The sequence below is a fragment of the Microcaecilia unicolor genome, chromosome 1, assembly GCF_901765095.1.
Source record: "Microcaecilia unicolor chromosome 1, aMicUni1.1, whole genome shotgun sequence".
In the NCBI taxonomy this organism is placed as follows: Eukaryota; Metazoa; Chordata; class Amphibia; order Gymnophiona; family Siphonopidae; genus Microcaecilia; species Microcaecilia unicolor.
This window is the reverse complement of record NC_044031.1, coordinates 185,689,667-185,710,679: the sequence shown is the minus strand read 5'-3', so window position 1 is coordinate 185,710,679 and position 21,013 is coordinate 185,689,667. Positions and strand designations below refer to the sequence as shown.

The window sequence follows — 21,013 nt, the reverse complement described above, 5'->3', positions numbered from 1 at the left end:
TAAGTCTTTAGTGTGACTTCTGACACCATATAAATGAACCCCTTACACCAGAAGGTCCCCTGTAGCAAAATAGGGTATACCTTTGTCCCTTCGGATGAAGGGTGCCTAATAAGTACTGGTGACTAGACTAGGAGTCTTTGGATTTGGCAGCGTTCTGGAGGAGTAAATCCTTACCCCCATTGTCAGGTGAATATATGTGGGCAACAGAGAAATCTTTAACATCAGGAGTCAGTGGTACACAGCTTTCAACTTGTCACTGACTCGGTTTTTCAGCACAAGTACCGGCTCCTGCTTCCAAGAAAACAGAACCAGAGACATCTGGTTCCGTTTTCTTGGGCAACATCTTCTACTTCCCCTTAGAAGGTGCCGAATGAGGGACTCAAAGCCATCCAACCATTTCAGGTATTCCACATTGGGTTTACCCATGTCCTGAGGGAGCTGACTGTGTGGAGAGTCCACTGGGGAGCTGTTCAGTTGAGGTTGATGTCTTTCTACCTTGTGGAGGTACAAGGGTTTCATCTGCCTCCAATGACAGGGTACCTTGGTCTGAGCTAACTCCGGACCGGTGATCCTTGTTCTTCTGCTGGTTCTTTTTTCCTCGATCCTGACTCGCTGTACCACTGGACTTTGTCTCATACAATTTCTTGGCTTGCCTTCCTGTGGTGAAGATGATCGGGTGTCAGGATTATTAGAAATAAGGCCTTCTACTCCGCATCATCCATCTCTTGGGGATTGGGCTCAAACCAATAATACGTCTGTTTTAACTCGAACTTATAGCCCTTGGTTGACTGACCTTCTTTACATTTCATCCAATATGCTGCACAGCGAGCCTCAAATGGATCTTTATATTGCCCATAATGTTTAACCAAGGCCTATCTGAATGATGCCAAATTTGTCTTTTCATAAGGTGACATGGTGGCTATGACTTGTTGGCAGGCATCTGTAAATGTTCAGGGTACCAAGGCAATAATATCCACGTCCCTTTCCAATCCCAAGGTAACTACGACCTCATGAACCTGGCTCAGATTTATGGAGACCAACCCTCCCATGCTGAATGGTGTTACCATATTCCTAAGCTACGTTATCCTCTTGCTACGATTCACTAGCTTGGCTTCCCGGTAAAATGATTGGGACCCAGGAGTGTAGGAAGGGCCCTCCTGAACCGGAGTCTGCATGTGTAACTGTGACCTTCTCCACCTGGGGCTGTCCTCAGGTCCTCCCCAGGCTATATTACTTGCCTGATGTAGTCCCGAGTAGAATGCAGGTAATTCCTTTATACTTTCCTCATCCTCGCTCCCTGATACTGGAGTGGGAACGGTTTCTGGGACCAGGGTAAGACTTTCCAGAACAGCTGCCTCCCAGTCTCCTTCCTGAAGGGGCTAGTTATCATGCATACTGAGTATGAGCATTGTCTCAGCGACAGTTCTAAGGTCACGCTCTCCCTGTTTGGTATGTTTCACTAAATCCCTAGTATCTGACTGCACTCTAGTGACCTGACTCTGGAGAGCTAGGCAATGGTTAATCACACCTTTGAGCTATTTTTGAAAATAATCTATGCATACTGAGCATTAGCATCGTCTCAGTGACAGTTCTAAGGTCACGCTCTCCCTGTTTGGTATGTTTCACTAAATTCCAAGTATCTGACTGCACTCTAGTGACCTGACCCTGGAGAGCTAGGCATTGGTCACTCACACCTTTGAACTATTTTTGAAAATAGTCTAGGCATCCTATTACCTCATCAGGAGCTAGACTCCCTTGAGGAGTGTCCCTCTCACCTTTTATTTTCCTGACTTTTTTGCATAGTATATCAAGTTCCACTGACACAGAGCTCAAAGTACTCTCTGTAGCACATTTATCTCTCAAAAGACCCCCACAGTGCCTTGCACACTGGGGTCATCTCATTCCTCAGGCCTATTGGATCTGATACCCTATTCTGAATGTCGAACAAGCAATGCTTCAGTGCCCCATCCTGGCTTTCAAGTTCCTCCAATTTATTTCCACCCATCTCATCAGGCATACAGATCTGTTCCAAGACCTCCTTAGTCCCTCTTGGCTCACCTGCAAGTATGACATTCCATTCCTCTAAAGACTGATTCCATGAACGGAATCGGCAACACTCTTGCTCAAGTGCCTTTCTCTGCTGGAGTGTGGCCTGATGCTCCCTTTCTCACATTTCACATGTTCTTCCTTAACAGCATCAAGCATCTGCTGAAGGTGGCTCTGCTTTGTCTCCAAGACAGCCTTAGTTTTACCAATTTGATGTTCTCACTCTTCAGATCCTGCTCCTCCCATTGTAACTCACACAATCACATTTGGAGGGTCTCACATTCCTTCTGTGCTCCAAAGGTCAGCATGCGTAGTCTCTAGAGCATTCTGTAACTCACCTATGCACATATTTGTGGACTTCAAGGCGTCTGCTGGTTGCTCTCCTTGAGCACGGAAGGCATCACACTCCTTACGCACCCCTTCCAGATTCCGCACATGTGGTGTCTCGCACATTCTCTACTTCACTTATACGCGCATTCAATGCCCTCAATGCATTTTCCAGCTGGTCGGTAGCCACCATGTAGACCGGCCTACTTTTGGATGTGGCCACCAGGGTGGAGCACCTCTCTCCCTCCATTATGTCCATATTCGCTGAGTGAAGGAGGTAGCATTTACCAGAAAACATGCCATCAGGATTGACAGTCCTTTTCAGGGCATCTATAGTTGGGTCACATGCATCGCTACCAACAGTCTGGGTGACCATTCTTCTCGAAGCCTGGGCCTTTACCTCCACAGGCTCCATGGCCATAAGGGCCTCACTACACTTCTGAGGGGAAGTGAACATGGCTGATACCAGGGAGCCACACTTCCTGCCCTTTTCACACTCTGACAAGAAAACAGCTCCTATGTCTGCCTGACTTAACTATTTGGCACTAATAATTCACATAGTGATGACAAAAATCAGAAATATTGCTATACACAGCTGAGATGACTTACACAGCAGTGAAATAGGAGATTAGTAGCATCGTCTCATTGATGAACAGAAAGAGTTAATGTGCTTTCACTCTGCTTGGAGTAATGAAACACTCTTGCTGCTATCACTCAGTAGCCTCTAGTTCACACTAAAATGTATTAGTGTTAATTTAATCACTATAAGTACTCTTCTAGGAGACAGCTTGAACACTTGCAATGTATGGCTTACTGTTCTTAAGCAGTAAATAGACACCAATGATTATGGACGTATAAAGCAGGCTGTCTCAAAGTTTAAAACCAGGAAGTCTAACTTAAGCAGTTCATTAGGCTATTTAAACTCTTAGAAAATGAAATTATGTCTACAAGGTCCTCTTTTCTGGGAAAGCTGCCAAAGTAGGGATGTTTATAGTATGTGTTCCCAGTGTTCCATAAACAAAGATAATAAACTCTGGGAAGCAATCCAAGCCTCTAGAACTAATACTAACACTGCCTAAACAGAGAAGGAAAAGTCATTTTAAATCTCCAGACCCTAAAAGTGTAATACTGGGGTGTGGGTAGTCCTTTTCATATCTGATCTAGATCTAATATTATCACTGATCTAGAACTTGGTGGATCCTTCATCTGTGGAGCGTAAACAGATAACAACTGTTTAGGGAGTTATTGGGGAACCTGCCAGTATAGATTACAAAAAGAATGGGACTCTGCAATATTCTAGCATTAGACAAAGTAGTGTTGGAAGCAAATGTTCCCTCTTATCTCCAGATCCAAGCTCACTACGCCCAAATAATAACAGAACTAACTCCACAACCAAGTATCATCAAAAAAAATAGAGTGCTTATTTATTTACAACAGCTGCAAAGATAGTGTGCAAAGAAGGCAACAATAAAGATATTGAAAGTCTTATCATATAAACAACTCAGGGAAAACACACATTACCCTAGACAGAGTTCTAATTCCGTCAACTAATCTAAACCCACAGCACTACACAAGCATACATGGCAAATATACAGCCTGATGAAGATGTCCAGCAGATGGCAGAGTGTTCTTCAGATGGTCAGTCAGATGCAAAGGAAGGTGGCATCTACTACTACTACTACTTAACATTTCTAGAGCGCTACTCAGATGGAATGTCAACACAGCAGCCTTTTGTATCAGATATGAGCCTTCTTTTATACAGAAATGACGAACTACAGCTGACTAATGATGTGAATTCTAGCCTTGTGGGTGACACATACATAACTTTGTTTATTCCCAGATGTTGTGGTTTTAAGGGCCACAAGATCGTCTCACTGGCACCACATTGAAGGGGTCACCTTGACAAGTAGCCAGGGCTTCATAAACAATGTGCAATTTTGCCAGCCACAGCGTCTCTCCGGCTGTATGGGAGATTCCGAGAGTCCTTGGCTAGTCCGGCTACGATGTTGGTGCAGATGACAATGTTGCTATTCTGCTACATTGGCCGTCCTTGTCAGCATTTATTGTCTGCATGCAAGGCCAAGGCTCAGTGTGCAGCAGCGGCTAAGAATGCAAATAGAATGTTAGGTATTATTAGGAAAGGAATAGAAAACAAAAATGAGGACGTTATAATGCCTTTGTATCGCTCCATGGTGTGACCGCACCTTGAATATTGTGTTCAATTCTGGTCACCGCATCTCAAGAAAGATATAGTGGAAATATAAAAGGTACAGAGAAGGGTGCTGAAAATCATAAAGGGGATGGGACGACTTCCTTATGAGGAAAGGCTGAAATGGCTATGGCTCTTCAGCTTAGAGAAAAGATGGCTGAGGGGATATATGGTAGAGGTATATAAAATAATGAGTGGAGTGGAACGGGTAGAGGTGAATTGCTTGTTTACTCTTTCCAAAAATACTAGGACTAGGGGGCATGCAATGAAGCTACAAAGTAGTAAATTTAAAATGAACTGGAGAAAATTTTTCTTCACTCAACATGTAATTAAACTCTGAAATGCATTACCAGAGAATGTAGTAAAAGCAGTTAGCTTAGCAGGGTTTAAAAAAGGTTTAGATGGCTTCCTAAAGGAAAAGTCCATAGCCCATGTAAGCCGCATTGAGCCTGCCATGAGTGGGAAAGTGCGGGATACAAATGTAACAAAAATAAAAATAAATTATTAAAATGGACTTGGGGAAAATCCACTGCTTATTTCTAGGACAAGCAGCATAAAATGTATTGTACTTTTTTGGGATCTTGCCAGGTACTTATGACCTGGATTGGCCACTATTGGAAACAGGATGCTGGGCTTGATGGACCTTCGGTCTGTCCCAGTATGGCAATATTTATGTACTTATAACAGGCAATGAAAGATAAAATAAGTCTAAGTTAGCATTTTAAAGATTGTTAATGCTGGATAGTACCATGTATTATAATCTCATATACTTTTCTTATATAGGAACATATAGTGCTTTATTGTATTTGTTTTGCTCCTACAGGCACAATTATTTAAGGGGTCCTTTTACTAAGGTGCGCTAAAAAATGGCCTGTGGTAGTGTAGGCGTGGGTTTTGGCCGTGCACAGATCCATTTTCAGCGCACCTGCATAAAATGCCTTTTCTTATTTTTGCCAAAAATGGACGTGCGACAAAATAAAAATTGGCATGCATCCATTTTGGATCTGAGACCTTACCGCCAGCCATTAACTTAGCAGTAAGGTCTCTCGCATTAACTGTGCTGTAATTGCCTACGCGCATTGAGTTGGAGTTACTGGCCGAATGAAATTACTGCACGGACCATGCGGTAGCAAGGTGGTAACTCCAAATTGGTCTGTGTTGGGCACGCACAAGTGCTTACGCAGCTTAGTAAAAGGCCCCTAAGTCGAGTAAATGGGTGCACAATGCACGTGATAGTATTTTACACTAATACGTGTAAGTTGGAGATATGCCACAAAAAGGAAAAACCCATATGATTCCCACACAACACAAAAAGTGGCAGAAGAACACAGTGGGAACAACCAACTATAAAAAAGACCACTTCCACAGCTGCTGCAGAGATTCATTACTCTGAGAAACCTTTGATGTCATATAGCAGAAGATTAATTTCATAACTGTCCTTTTTGGCTGTATCACTTTCATTGGTTGATGAATGGACGCATCACGAAGGCAACTGTGCCGAAACACTGCCTTTGTCAAGTCCATACCTTGAAAACCATTGTACATTAAAGGCATTTAACTATTAAAGTTTTTATCTTGGAAAATCTTAGATCATCAAGTTTTTTAAAAATATTTTGTTGCTCCCACTGTGTTCATCTGCCACTAAGTTGGAGATATGCCCATGCCCCTCCAATGCTCTGCCCACTTTCATGCCTCTTTGCAATTATGTAGCTTCTGAGTCTCAGAAGGCCCCGTAAGCTCTACTATTACTCGTGGCCGAATATCTCAAGCTTGCGGTTCACCTCTGAGCTCAGAGACAATTAAACTAACCTCATCTCCAAGGTTCTAAACTATGGAGAGGGAAGAAAACTAAAAGGATCTTAAGAACCAGTAACCAGACAGATGGTAAGTACGAGTTACTAGTTGTTTATTTAAACCTAATTGGGGTATAGAAAATGTGGTGGTGTTAACACATTAGGTTCTTTTTTTTTGCATAAACATACATTTAAACATAAACTAACAACTAAAAGTTCTTTAACAGGTGCAGTAGTATTGCTTAGGAATAACAATGAAACCATCAGATAAGTATTGACCAAATTATTGTATTTGCTCTCATAGGCGGTTGGTGGCCCAACTGTTTGGGGAGGCTAAAGGTGGCGGGGTTAGGAGTAGGGCCAGGGGTGGAGCTTAAATCCATAATTGTCTGATAACACACAGAAAAAATAAATAAATAAAAATAAAAGTCACAATTAATACCTTTTATTAAATTTAGATATTAGATATGTATCATATGTCAAAGAATAAAGTGGTTGCTCAAAGCATATACTAACCACAATTGCTCAACTGCAAAACACTATGCACAGCTTTGTGCAAAAACATACTCAGAACCTTACTGTACCATAAATATTACACTGGGCAGAACCTAATACACCAATATACCACCCATACGAAAAATGCAGACCGTCAACAATATGAAACAAGGGATCATATTATCACAATTCTCATGTAGAGCCACAAAACACCTTAATTCATGTTTAATGTGGGATAAAATGCCATAAATAAGTAAATAAATATAAACTTTTAATGTTGAGCACCTGATTCTCAAAGTGGACATATTCCAAACACTATAATGAAAATAAAATGATCCTTTCTACCTTTGTTGTCTGGTGACTTTGTTTTTCTGATCATGCTGGCCCAGTATCCGATTCTGCTGCTATCTGTCCTCTTAACTCAGTTTCCAGGTCTTCCTTTCCATTTATTTCTTTACTTTCCGCCTTTCTTCTTCATTTCTTGTGCTACATCCGTAAGTAAAAGCTGGGTCCTCCGCAGACTTGACTGACCAGTGGATCCAGCTTCTGCCTATTTTCTTCATCCATGTGCAGTTTTTCTCTCTTCCTTTTCCCTCATCTCATCTCCTTCCTCACTCTTCCCTCCCCTCCATCCATGTCCAGCATTTCTTCTCTCTCCCTTCCCTCTCCTCCATCCATGTCCAGCAACTCTCCTCTCCCCTGCCCCCCTCCAGCCATCCATACCCACCCAGCGATTCTCTCCCCTCCCCTGCCCCCCTCCAGCCATCCACACCCACCCAGCGATTCTCTCCTCTCCCCTGCCCCCCCTCCAGCCATCCATACCCACCCTCAACAATTCTCCTCGCTCCCCTGCCTCCGTCGCAGCAGCTGCAGTGAAAGCCTGTCTCTAGCCTTGTAAGCCTTCCCTTCATTTCCGTCAGTGTCCCGCCCTCGCGGAAAGAGGAAATGATGTCAGAAGAAGGCGGGACACTGACGGGAACGAAGGGAAGGCTTACAAGTGAAATATTCAGATCCTTTTCTCAATAGAGAAACCTCAAACTTGTAAATTTCCACCAATCTCTTTTCATTCATATTTTCTCATTTACCACATAATCAGGCACTCTTTTATAATTTCAATTCTTTCTATCAATCCTTACACACGGAGCTCAAAGCTGCATGTCCTCTCAGTCCAAATCTTCAGTTGCTCTCTTCTCTCTGTTCCCGGGCAGATTTCTAACAGGAGCTGCTCATCCAATCAGAGCTCCATTTAAATGCAGATTAACATACAGACACTCTAATGAGAATTTTTAGTCAAAAACACTAGATAAACCCTTCTTTTTTGGATCAAACTTCACATTTTTGATCAGAGCCTTGCCCTAACATTAAGGCTGTAAACATTTCCAACAATTTTTACCCATAAATATGCAAATGAGAACCTCCCAAAACGGACTAATTTGCATATGGCTTGAGCAAATTTGAGTACATAGCATACCAATCCCACTTCCTAGCTCCTAAATTCTGCAATTAGATTTAATACAAATACTTTTAAAACTTATTTTTAGCACTTTTAAAATCTCAGGTGTCAGTGCAAGTCTCTTTGGTATGAACTGCTCATGCAGGAAGTCATCCTTGTTAAATAGCTCCCTGGCAACCCAGGACACCTCCAGCCAACCCCCCTGCTCTCCCAGCAGTAAGGTAAACAAATTAAACCATAAACCAATTTCTACAACTGGTTACACAAGGCTAGAGACTGGCTTTCACTGCAGCTGCTGCTGCGAGGATGGAGGTAAATCAATAATTTAAACCCCCCAGAGCAGCGGGACTCCCGGGAGAAACAGCTGATCCAGCCTGCTGCAGCAGGGGAGGCTTAGCCTCCCCAAGCCTCTTATACCAGGCGCCTATGTTTGCTGTCTCTTACTTTATAGCTATAACTTTCCTTTGTAGTGTATGTCTCAAGAATGTATTCTTTTTGAACTAATTTATGTCTTTTAGGTGTGAACACCCAGATCCAGTCTCTAGAATAGGTAAATTAGATTAAACTCAATGACTTCTCAGTGTCCTTTCCTTAACTGTGAACAGGAGTGTAGAGTTAGCTTTACTTTGGTCTTTCTTTGAGCTTCTTTCTTCTCCTTGCTTGAACGTTGGAGCTCAGGTTCTTTTCTTCCAGTTCAGGAACCTACTGCCTCACACTTAAAAGATAATCAACAAAACAAATCTTTCTTCCTGTCTAACACCAGGAACAGTCCTAGCTGGGATTCAGGAATAACTGTGGCTTTCTAGTTGACAAAATAAATAATAATTTCACAACCTTAGTTTTTCTATTCTTTTACTGTGTATCCTACCTAAGGAAGGGTACTCTTCACTGAATCCTGCAGTCACATGGCCCACAGCAACTCGGTCTCTCCAAAATCATGCAATCTTCCACACTAGCAGGTCATGCAGAACACACATGCTGCAATACCTCCGGCCCAACCTATAAGCTTTGGAGACCAGTTTTCCTAGTGGCTTAACTGGGCTTAATCCACTTAAGCAAACTTGTTTTACACAATCATGCACTTGGTCTCTCTACCTCAGTCTTAACTGTAACATTTTTAAACAGCACCAGGGTACCTCAAAAATCGAGGTCCCGGCTTCATTTCGGGCCTAGTGCCGGTCTGGGAGTGCTACTGCGCATGCCCCAAAAGGCATGCATGCCTGGTGCCTCCTACACAGGCCAACATTGGCCATTCTGTTAAGTGCGCCTGGCCAGGAAACATTGCTCCTCGGCCGGGCAGTGCTAGGGAAGGTACAGCAAAGTGTGGCTCTGCTCTGGAGGCCCAGAATCGCCTCCAGAGCCACAGCACTGTCCACCAATGACCCCGCTTGGGCCAGGAGCCCCCCTGGAACGGCCCGGACCCCAGGTAAAAAAAAGTTTTTAAAAAAGAAAAAAATATATACAACCCATTGGGTTACATTTATACTCAAAGGCACTTATGCGCTGCCATATAGAATATTGTGTAGGGCACTTGTGTATGTAAGTGCCAGTTAAGGTGCCAATTATATGGCCCATTTCTAGATTTGCCCTGTAAGCTTGTATCTGAGGTAATGGAAGTATCATACCCCTCACCTGGTTGAGGAGACCGCTAGAGTCCTACAGCATTCTGTGCCTAGTGTCTTGTGAGCATTTACTTCCTAGCTGCTGCACGTCCCTTTTATAGCCCTAGATAGGGCGCTGACAGATAATCTCACTTCCTGGCTAAGGGATATTTAAGGAAGTAAACACTTCAGTTTCAACCAAGCTTCCCAAAAAGGAGAGAAGAATCCTCAGAAACCCTTAGGAAAATACCAGAAAAATGTAAAGAAAAAAATATATAAAGACAATTAAAAAAAAAGTAGGGAGTTTTTTTGAGTCTGATGATAGAAACGTGACACCAGTGTAAGCTATTTGCTGGTTGTTAACCCCAGGTATTGTTAAATTGCAAGATACCAGTTTTTCCACACAGATTTTGGAAAAAAAAACCCAGATAGGAACACCTTTTTCCACTTGTCATCCTGTACATCTCAAAAATAGTTTGCCGCTGTCACAAATGCTTAGCATACATAGAATTTGCTCTGATAATAAAACATGCAAGACACAAGCGTAAGATTTGATGATGAAATTAGAATCTAGGGGGTATTTTTTAAAAAAAGTGCTCCAACGAGCCTATAAAAATCATGTGGTATATGTAATTTATTGCCCATGCAACAAACTGTATGTGGGGTTGACTGCGGGACCATTCAAAGTACGGATGTTGGAACACCGATCTAATCTAAATAGGATGAATAGGAAAGAACCAATAGTGATAAGTGCTGTTTTTTCTCCTTTTTGGGAAGCTTGATTGAGACTGTTCATTGTTGTTAGTATAGATTTACCATATTTTTGCTCTAGTATAAGCTGCATAGTGTGTGTTGATATTTAAGGAAGTGCTCTACACTCCACCAGTACTTCGGCAACAGGCTTCTAGAGTGTCACAGTCCAAGGGCTCACCTTCCACAACTGTGACAGTTTGCCGAAGCCATGAGCTCAGCTGACAAGCCGCCTCTTCAGTTCCTCCAGAGCCTAGCCCAGGTGGTCCAACAACAGCAGGCTCAGTTACAACAACTGATGGGAACCCTTCAGGGGATTTGTGTGTGTTATGATTCTGTTAGAATTCTGCTAGTCAGACAGGGGAATGCTTGGAACCACTCCTGATTGGTCCATCAGGGGCTGAGCTGATGTCAGTCTGATCTACTTAAGCTGACCTTTCCCTACAACCCCTGCTTTGGCGTTACTTCAGTTCTGTTGAAGCCTTACCTTTGCTCTGTCTGAGCTATTAGCTCTGTGCTTGTGTGGAGTTATTACTCCTTTCCTTTGCTTGCAGTTTCTGCTGCTCTGTCTGCCGGCTGCTGCCTGCATGTGTCTAATTACCTCTCTCACTGCACCTGGGTTTCTCTGTTTGGCTGTAGTGCTGTGTGGTGAGTTGGTACCTCATTCTGTTCCAGTTTGTTTGTTTTGCTTCCCCTTCCTTCGGAGTTCTCTTTGTGCCCTGTTTGTTTTCTGCTTGGCAGGTCCTGCCCCGGTAGCAGACTCTCGGTAGCTAGCAGACTCTCGGGGGACCCTTTTGTTTCTCTCGGTGGGGGTTGTTTGTTTGCTCTTTCATTGTACTCCCGATTAACCCATTGTCTGCAGTCTTCCCTGCCTCTGGTTGCTGTGTGTGTGCTGAGCTTGGTTTAACCCTTTGTCTGCAGAGTTTCTCTGCTTCTGGCATTTGTCTGTTTACTGCAGTCTTCCCTTTGTGACTGTTTCAGTCCTTTCTTTGCTGTACCGCCTCCTGTATTACAGAGCACTGTCTCTTTCTGTGCGTGTGCGGGGTTTGTGTGTTAGGCTCCGCACTCCGTTTTGTGGGCATTTCCCTTCCCTGTCTGCTGAGGGTCTCTGCCTACAGTATCTTATATTCCAGTCCCTCTCCTTTGTGTGTGGTGGGCTACAGCTTGACATGTTTCTGTGTATGCTTCCCTTTCTCCTTGATTACCAGCACCGAGTGTGTTGCTGGAGCTCCGGTCCCCATGGGGGACCCCTCATTTAGTCTCTTTCTTCCCTCCCTAAGTATGAGCCGGTTCCAGTTGAATTCTGAGTGAATCGGTTCCCGTTAGGCTGTGAGGCCCGCCTGATTGCCCTATCTTCCCTCTTCTGGAGGTGCAAGTTGGTTGCTGCATGTGTGTACAGGGCTTGGTAGCTGGGGTAATGTGTAGTGCCTGCTCGGCCCACCCTTGGCCTAACCCCTATACTAGGCCTTGGCTGGGGCCCAAGGGCTCACAACCAGACTAACAGTGTGCAACTGATGGTGATGCATACTGCGGCCCTAATGGTGCTGAGTCCTTCAGAAGTCACCCCAGTGGTCCCACCTCCAACTCCCCCAGTACCCCATCCTCAGGCCGTGATACCACCACATTTTGATGGCAACCTCAAGCTGTGCTGGGGTTTCATTAATCAATGCCTGATGAACTTCGAACTCCAGCCCACCAGCATTCTGACAGATTGCATCAAGGTTACCTTCATTATTTCTCTACTGTCCAGGCAAGCATTGGCATGGGCATCCCCTTATGGGAGAAGGATCATCCAATTATGTTCAGCCTGGTGGACTTCCTTACCCATTTCCGGCAGGTGTTTGGTGAGCCGAGTGCTCTTCCTCAATAGCGTCTGAGCTACTGCATCTTTAACAAGGAACATTGACCGTGGGTCAGTATGCTGTGCGGTTCTGGTCCCTAGTCTTGGAACATCAGTGGAACCAAGAGGCCCAGGTGGCAGTGTTTTGACAAGGTCTTGCCGGACACATTAATGATAAGCGTCTGAGCTACTGTGTCTTTAACAAGGGACATTGACCGTGGGTCAGTATGCTGTGCGGTTCTGGTCCCTAGTCTTGGAACATCAGTGGAACCAAGAGGCCCAGGTGGCAGTGTTTTGACAAGGTCTTGCCGGACACATTAATGATATGCTTGCAGGAAGGGATCTGCCCCCCAGTCTAGACAACCTCATATCCCTCTGCATTAAGATTGATTCCAGGAGTGGGCCAAAGAACGCAACAATTGAGGCTGGCCCATACGATTTGCACCCCGGTTTCAGAAGCTAATATCACAAGCTCCCCCCACTGTGGCTACCCCAGTGCATGTGGGGTGCCCTCAAATCTCCGAGGCGGAAAGGCGATGCCATAGGGTGCAAAACCTCTGTTTATATTGTGCAGACTCAGGACATTATACCATTAGATGTCTCAAGAAACAGGAAAACTTCAAGGCTGAGGGGTGGTTAGGGAGGCACCCCTAGACCCACCTTGAACCACTTCAACCTCCCTCATCACTTTACCAGTCACCCTCTGCTGAGGAGACAAACGATTGTTCAGGCCTTCCATGACTCAAGGGCCGCTGGGAACTTCATGAATGAGTTGCTCATATGTCAATATGAGATTTATGTAAATGCCCTCTGGACACTGCTTTGTATCTCCTCAATCTATGGAGATCCGCTATCTGGACTGGCGATGATAACTAGCCCCATCTCTCTCCAAGTGGACCTTCTGCACCAGGAGCCTATAGAATTCTTTATACTCCCTAAGTCAGTTAACCAAGTCGTCCTGGGACTTCCCTGGTTACAAAAGCATGAACCTCATGTTGACTGGTGCTTCGGGGATATTTTGGTCTGGGGTCCAGCCTGCTTTCATACCTGTCTCATTCCGGTGCACCCTCAGCTACCTCTGGCTAAAACTGAGCCATTCCCACTCCTGGACCTTCGCAGATGTGTCTTGCAAGAAACAGGATGAGAACCTACCATCTCATCGAGAGTATGAATGCCCTATTGATCTCTTGCCAGGTAAAATTCCACCCAAGGGCAAGATCTATTCTCTCTCCATTCCAGAAACCAGAGCTATGAGGGAGTACATCCAGGATCATTTGCAATGGGGCTTTTTCCATCCCTCTACCTCCTAGGTGGAGGCTGGATTCTTTTTTTGTGGGGAAGAAGGATTGATCCTTATAGCCATGCATTGATTATTGTGGTTTAACATGATCACCATCAAGAATAAGTACCCTTGCCTCTCATAGAGGAGTTGTTTGACCATTTACAGGGGGCCATCATTTTTACCAAACTGGATCTCTGTGGGGCCTACAATTTAATCCATATTCGAGCTGGTGATGAGTGGAAAACAGCCTTCAACACATGAGATGGACATTATGAGTACCTGGTGATGTAGGTTGGATTGCGTAATGCCCCTGCTGTTTTCCAACACTTCATAAATGAGGTGTTCTTAGACCTCCTGTACTCTTGTGTCTTGGTATAGCTAGATGACATCTTGGTTTTCTCTATCTTCCTGTCTGAGCACTGAATTCATGTCAAGACGGTGCTGCAGTGCCTACGGGAGAACGGACTATATGCTAAGCTGGAAAAATGTTCCTTTGAGGAGACAGCCCTTCCCTTTTTAGGGATATGTAGTTCCTTCTTCCGGCCTTCAGATGGACCCGGGCAAATCTGCAGCAATCCAGGACTGGCTGCAACCCACGGACCTTAAGGCCCTTCAGAGATTCTTGGGCTTTGCCAACTATTACTGCCAATTTATCTAAAATTACTCCAGCCTTATGGTGCCTCTCACCACCTCACTCGCAAGGAAGCAGACACCCGCAACTGGTCAACTAAAGCTTGGCTGGCCTTCTCAAAGTTTAAGGAGGCCTTCCTGTATTGCAACGGCCTGATACATCGCGTCCCTTCTTTGTAGAAGTGGATGCCTCCTCTTGTAGGGGCTGGGGATATCCTCTCTTAGGCCTTCCCCAGTGGGAAACTCTTGCCCTGTTCCTTCTTCTCTGAGAAGTTCACCCTGGCTGAGCAGAACTACACCATTGGGGACCATGAACTTCTGGCCATCAAGTTAGCTCTGGAAGAGTGGAGACATTTATTGGAAGGGGCCACACATCCTTTTATCATAACCACTGATCATAATAACTCGATATATCTACAGGAGGTTCATCAGGCCAGGTAGGCACTCTTCTTCTCCCGTTTTGAGTTTCACTTGACCTATCGTGCAGCAGAAAAGAATGCCCAGGCTGATGCCCTTTCTCAGTCCTTCGATCCCACTGGCACCATTTCCGAGCCTCAACCTAACATTGATCCAAGAAAGATTCTAGCCATCCCCAAGATTACTGTGCCTCCTGGGAAGGCACAGGTTCCTAAACATCTAAGGTCTTGCAGCGAGCTCATGGTACAAAATTGGCAGGGCACCCAGGAATAAAGAAAACATTCCGGCTGATAGAACTCCATTTTTGATGGCCACAAGTGGCTTGGGAGTACAGGAATATGTTAACTCATGTGCCAATTGTGCTAGAAATATGCCAGTGCATGCTTGCCTGTGGGCTTGCTCCAGCAACTTGTGGTTCCCGAGCAACTTTAGTTGAACATTTCCATGTACTTTATCACCGATCTTCTACCCTCTCAAGGGTATACTACTATCTGGGTGGTGGTCGACCACTTTTCAAAGATGGCACACTTTGTTCCCCTAAACTCTCTCTCATCAGCGGCCTCCTTGGCCCAGCTGTTTATCAAGGAGTTCTTTTTGTCTCTACTGACTACCGGAACACATTGTCAGCGATCATGGAGTCCAGTTCACCTACAAAAGAACTTTGGCATCCAGTTGGACTTCTTCTCAGCCTATCACCCTCAGTCTAACAGCCAGACAGAGAGTAAACCAGATGCTAAAAATCTTCCTCCGAGCCTACATTAATGAGCGCCAAGATGACTGGGCACCTCTACTCCCTTAAGTACATAAGTATTGCCACACTGGGACAGACCAAAGGTCGATCAAGCCCAGCATCCTGTTTCCAACCGTGGCCAACCAAGTCACAAATACCTGGCAAGATCCCAGAAAAGCTCAATACATTTTATGCTGCTTATCCCAGGAATAAGCAGTGGGTTTTCCCAAGTCAATTTAATAATGGTCTATGGACTTTTCCTTTAGGAAGCCATCCAGACCCTTTTTAAGCCCCGCTAACCTAACCACCTTTACCACATTCTCTAGCAACAAATTCCAGAGTTTAATTACACGTTGAATGAAGAAACATTTTCTCTGATTCGTATTAAATTTACTACTTTGTAGCTTCATTGCATGCCCCCTAGTCCTAGTATTTTTGGAAAGAGTAAACAAATGATTCATGTCTACCCGTTCCACTCCACTCATTATTTTTTAGACCTCTATCATATCTCCCCTCAGTCGTCTCTTCACCAAGCTGAAGAGCCCTAGACGCTTCAGTCTCTCTTCATAGGGAAGTCGTCCCATCCCCTTTATCATTTTCGTCGCCCTTCTCTGTACCCTTTCTAATTCCACTATATTTTTTTTGAGATGTGGCGACCAGAATTGAACACAATATTCAAGGTGCGGTCACACCATGGACCTTGGGCTGAGTTCTCATATAAGTCCATGCAGCTCTTCTCCCCTCTATGTGGTATATAGGCAATATCCACAGATTCCAGTAACGGTCTGCCTTTCTTCCTCTATGCCCGTTGTCCAGTAGTCAGCTTGAGATACCTGGGAAATTTGGCACCAGACTTGGCGACTACTGCAGTCGTCAGCCAGCTACAAGAAACAGGCCAATCGCAAGCGATGGCCAGCCTCCACATTTCACTCTGGGGAGAAGGTGTGGCTTCAGCCAGTCCATCAGGTCCTGCTTTCTCCAGCTCCTGCACTCTGCCAGGAGGTCCTGTCAGCAACCATTGATGGAAGCCTGCACGGCGCTCATGCCATACGAGTATAGCCAACCTCAAAATAGTCCAGGAGCTCACCTTACCCAGCTGTGACAGAAGGCTTAAGTAACTTGCCCAAGATCACAAGGAGCAACAGTAGGATTTGAACTGGCCTTCCTTTCTTGTCAGCCCAGTGCTCTAACCACTGGGTTACTCCTCTACTCACTGTTATCAGTGAATATGGGAATTAGTGTGAATTAAGGGGGGTATTTTATAACTGTGCACCTCCATCTAAGCGCCCCGGGGGCATGTAGTAGGTGTGTATTCTATAATGGAACCTAAACACCTAGACGCCATTATTGAATACCAGCGTAACCTGATATCCACATGCCTAACATTTAGGCACCCATACTTACGACAGTCATAGAGCTGGTGTAAGTCTGGGCACCTAAATTTGTCAGGTACCAGCATAACTTATAGTATTTTGTATGTTACACATGTAAGTAGCAGCCCCCTATGTCCTGCCCATGCACCATCCCTTTGTAAGCCCCCTTGAAAATCCACACTATGTAGGTTAAGCAGGTGTTTTTGCAGAATAATACGTAGGCACCATACTAGCGTTTCTGTTCAAGTGTGCACATATATGTGTAAATACTAATATTCTAAACATTTACCTGTGAAATGCTTGTCTAAATGTGGCCACCTAGGTTACAGAATTGCCCTTTAGGTGTCAAGCTACTATGTTAACTGTTAGCACATTAAGGCACTAAAATAAAAGGCCACTAAGTACATAACTCATATGAAAATGTTAACACAGGTCCTAATGTGACCTTTGCCCCTCAGGTAAGCCAGAGCCTCTCTATTCCTGTCACTCAGGGGCCAATGCACTAAAGTCCCTGGAATGAACTGCTCGCTCGCTATTTCCACCCTGGTAAAACAATTGCTGAGATCGAAGTAGCAAGCGATTCCCTAAAAACTAAAAATCGCATGCAAATGAGCTGCATGGACTTTTACCATGCAGCTCGGTAGGGAAAGCACCAGGGCATGTGCATAGCACTCAATTGGTAAGTGTGTCTGCTATGTGCATCCCTGAACAGCGTGTGCTATGGACGCGCCTCCACAATGTCCAATACACATGGATGAAAGAAAAGTGATTTTTTACAAGATGGATCAGATCAACTAGAAATCACATTTTCCTTTTTTATTTCTATCCTTGGTAGGACTTACAAACCTAGTTAAAAGCAGTAGCAGAAGCTAATTTATACTGTCAATTTGATGCCCACCAGTGGTTTTGATGCCCCTGTATTGCTGAAGGATTTCAGTTGTCTGGTTTCCTAAAGGCTTTGCTGTGATTTTATTTTTCCATAAGAGCTAGAAAACAACCACAAAAGAAAATCTTATCAGTTGTCTTGTTGACTATGGAAAGGGAAAATGTTGTCTTCCTAGCATGCGCCCTGCCTCACCTGTCCAGCAACTTCACTTCCAAATGCCTGCACTATGGCTGCTCCAGACCTCCCGTAGAATTTATCTCGCTAACGGTAGGTGGTCCTTTCTGTGCATCACTCCTAAACAGCTGTGCATCCCTCGGAATGCACATTTGAATACTGATCAGCTCATTTTAATGCATTAGCATACCAATCCCAATGTCTGCTGTTGCAAGTGGAAAACAGCCTGCAGAACGCCTTTGTGCATCTCCCACTGAATAACATGCTCGCTAAACTGGCTGGAACTGGTCAAAAAAGCTGGCTGCTGGCCTGGTAAGTTTTGTGCATCTCCCCTTGAGTCTGGGGTGGCTTTTAAGGAGCGATGAGGCTCTCCTCACCTGAGGTGTACAAGACACACCCACTCCACACAAGTCCCACCCACTCAACTTAGTTGTCCTTAAGCCTCTCCTAAACCCAGAAAAGGAACCTCCGTTTACAGTTAGTGTAATGTACAAAACTGAAGGGGTCTGCCGCCACAATATAACTCCTTTGGCTCCAACAAAAATAACAAGAGGGGATCAACAATCCCAAAATAACATCTAGTAGCCATTTTGCATACAATACCACAGACGGCAGATATGATTCACAAAATTTGACATTCCAATATAAATTATTTTTTTATACTTTTACTGTTTGACCATTTAATTTTTCTAATTGTGTAGGTCCCAGTCTCTGGTTATTGCTTTCCTGCCTTCTCTTGTATCTGTTTTGTCATTTTTCTCTCACCTCCTCTCTGCTTCATTTCTTTCACTACATCCATCTCTGAAACTGATCTTTTTCATTAATCTTTCTTCTATTTTTCTGCCTTCGTGTCTATCCAAACTTCAATCTCCCTCTTTTTTCTTCACTCTATGTACCTACAGCTGATTTCTAGTTCTTTCCCTCACACCAACACTCTTTCCTTTCTCCCCTGCTACCCAGCAACTCCATATTCTCTCTCCCCCCATGCCATGCAGCACCTCTCTTTCTCACTTCCCCCACCCCCAATCTTTCTTTTTTCTCCCATTTACCATCACCACATCACTCTTTCTGTCTCTTTCCTCATCGCCCATCACCTTTTCTCTATATTTTCTCCCTCTCACTTACCCTCTTGCTGCTTTCCTTGGTCAGCTTCAGTAAGAATAGCAGCGAAGATACAGGCATGGGACCATTTCCCTGCACCTGTCACTGTTTGTTTTGCAGGTCCCTACCACCTATGATATAAACGTGCTGCATTGGACGGGGGAGGGGGGGAACGGGGGGACACCAGCAGATCTAGGAGTGGTGTGCAGGATTTTGGACCAGTCCTGGATTTCTAACCACACCATCCTGGTGCATTATGGAACTTGCAGCCCTGATTTCAACGGGCAGGAATACTACAAATCCCACACTGCTTTGCAGTGTAAGTTCAGAACCAGAACTGACCCCAAATCTCCAGCCAGGAACTGGCTAACGACATCTCTGTCACAGTTACATCAAAATAAATGAAATGAACCAGCCATCAACTGAGGCAGCAAAAGAGAAGTCTCCCTCTCCCCACCCCCGAATTTATAAATTAGAAAAGGAAGTGCTGGCTTTTTTTGCATTGCAGAGCTGATGAAGTTCACTTTGTGCAGTATTTTTCTTCAGTCTTTCAGCCAGAGCCTTTGAGGAGTGGTTTGGGCAGGGAGGAGCTGAAAGAAGGGGCGGTCGCTCTGCTGATTGCTCCTCACCAAAACCTCCAGCACTTAATTGTAACTTAAAACTGAAACACAAGAGAAGGAAGAGAAAAACTGCAGCAGCTACCTAGATCCTCTACAAAGAACCTCCCAAAGTTGCCTATTATACTCGTTAATTATGAAGTCCAGAAAGAAGCTCTCCATGGCTCAATGCAAGTACTACAGTCAGCCTTGGCAATGAATGTTGGAGACTGAGATCATCCTCCAGTTACCCTGGTTTAGGAGTGGGGTTCATTACCGTTATGGTATGCGCAAAACTACCCCATTTGGAGACATTGTCCCCGAGAGACTCTACTGAAAGGCAAGCAAAAGCGTTTTGTTTTCATGCCCCCCGTGCAATAAATTTGGCGATAAATACCCACCCTTCTCCCCCCCCCCCCCCCCCCCACGTTGTGAGAGCGTGCATAACGAAGAAAGGAGTGCAATTAGCTGTTTGGTAGGGTTGACAGCAGCTCGAAGTGAAGGCTGACGAGCTTTATTTTTGATGTAATTATTGCTTTCTACAGCTCCATTCTTTAGGCCGACAAAAGAAATAATACGGATAAGCGCAGCTTGCAGCTTACGAGTGGTTTCTATTTTGCATCGGTAAATGAACTACTCAAAGGGGTAGCGGCTTGAAAAATCTGTCTATAGAAAAAGGGGAAGTGGTATTACTTTGTTGTTTTGCTGAAAGAGAGACGCCCCCCTGTTTTTCCACTTTGCTTTTCTGCTCTCTGTGCTGCTGCCGTTTGACAGCACTGGGGAAGTGGGAGTGCTGGCAAACGGGTTCTGGTCCAGTGCAAGCGCCCGCCTTGCCCTGTCTCGCTCGCTGGATCCGGGTCCTACCGACATTCCGCTCGCTTGAGCCTGCGAGCGAGAAGTTAGCAAGAACCGATCGATGCAGACACCTTTCGTTCTTTTTCCGTCTTTCCGGAGGGAACGGTGATTTGACACCTGCATTAATTCCACCCCCATCTCCCTGAAACACGCTCGGAGGATAGATCTGTTTGCAGGAGGGCTTTTCTGTGATACCTTCACCGGAGAAAACCAAAGAGGTGGGAACCAGAAAACCACAACCCCCTTGTCGTTAAGCTGACAAATAGCTACAGCGCGCTCTCTTCTCGTTCTCTCTGCTGTTTTGTGTTGTGTGTGTTTGTGCTGTTGAAGAGGGTGGATGTGGCTGTGGACAGCGTGAGGGATGCACGGGTCTGGCTTTATGTACTTAGCAGGGCACTTAGGGAGAAGGGACTGTTTTTGATTTGCAGCCTGGCTGCCTTGTGTAACCCTCGCTG

At 44.9% G+C, this 21,013-nt stretch overlaps 1 protein-coding gene across 1 annotated transcript in view; it reads left to right on the top strand.

Annotated features, from left to right (window-relative positions):
* The first annotated feature begins 20,505 nt into the window (after positions 1-20,505).
* RNF152 (ring finger protein 152) overlaps positions 20,506-21,013 on the top strand; it is a 103,642-nt gene continuing 103,134 nt past the window's right edge. The window contains exon 1 of the mRNA XM_030203174.1: positions 20,506-20,776. The gene's annotated coding sequence lies outside the window, so the exon portion shown is untranslated. The remainder of the gene's footprint in view (positions 20,777-21,013) is intronic.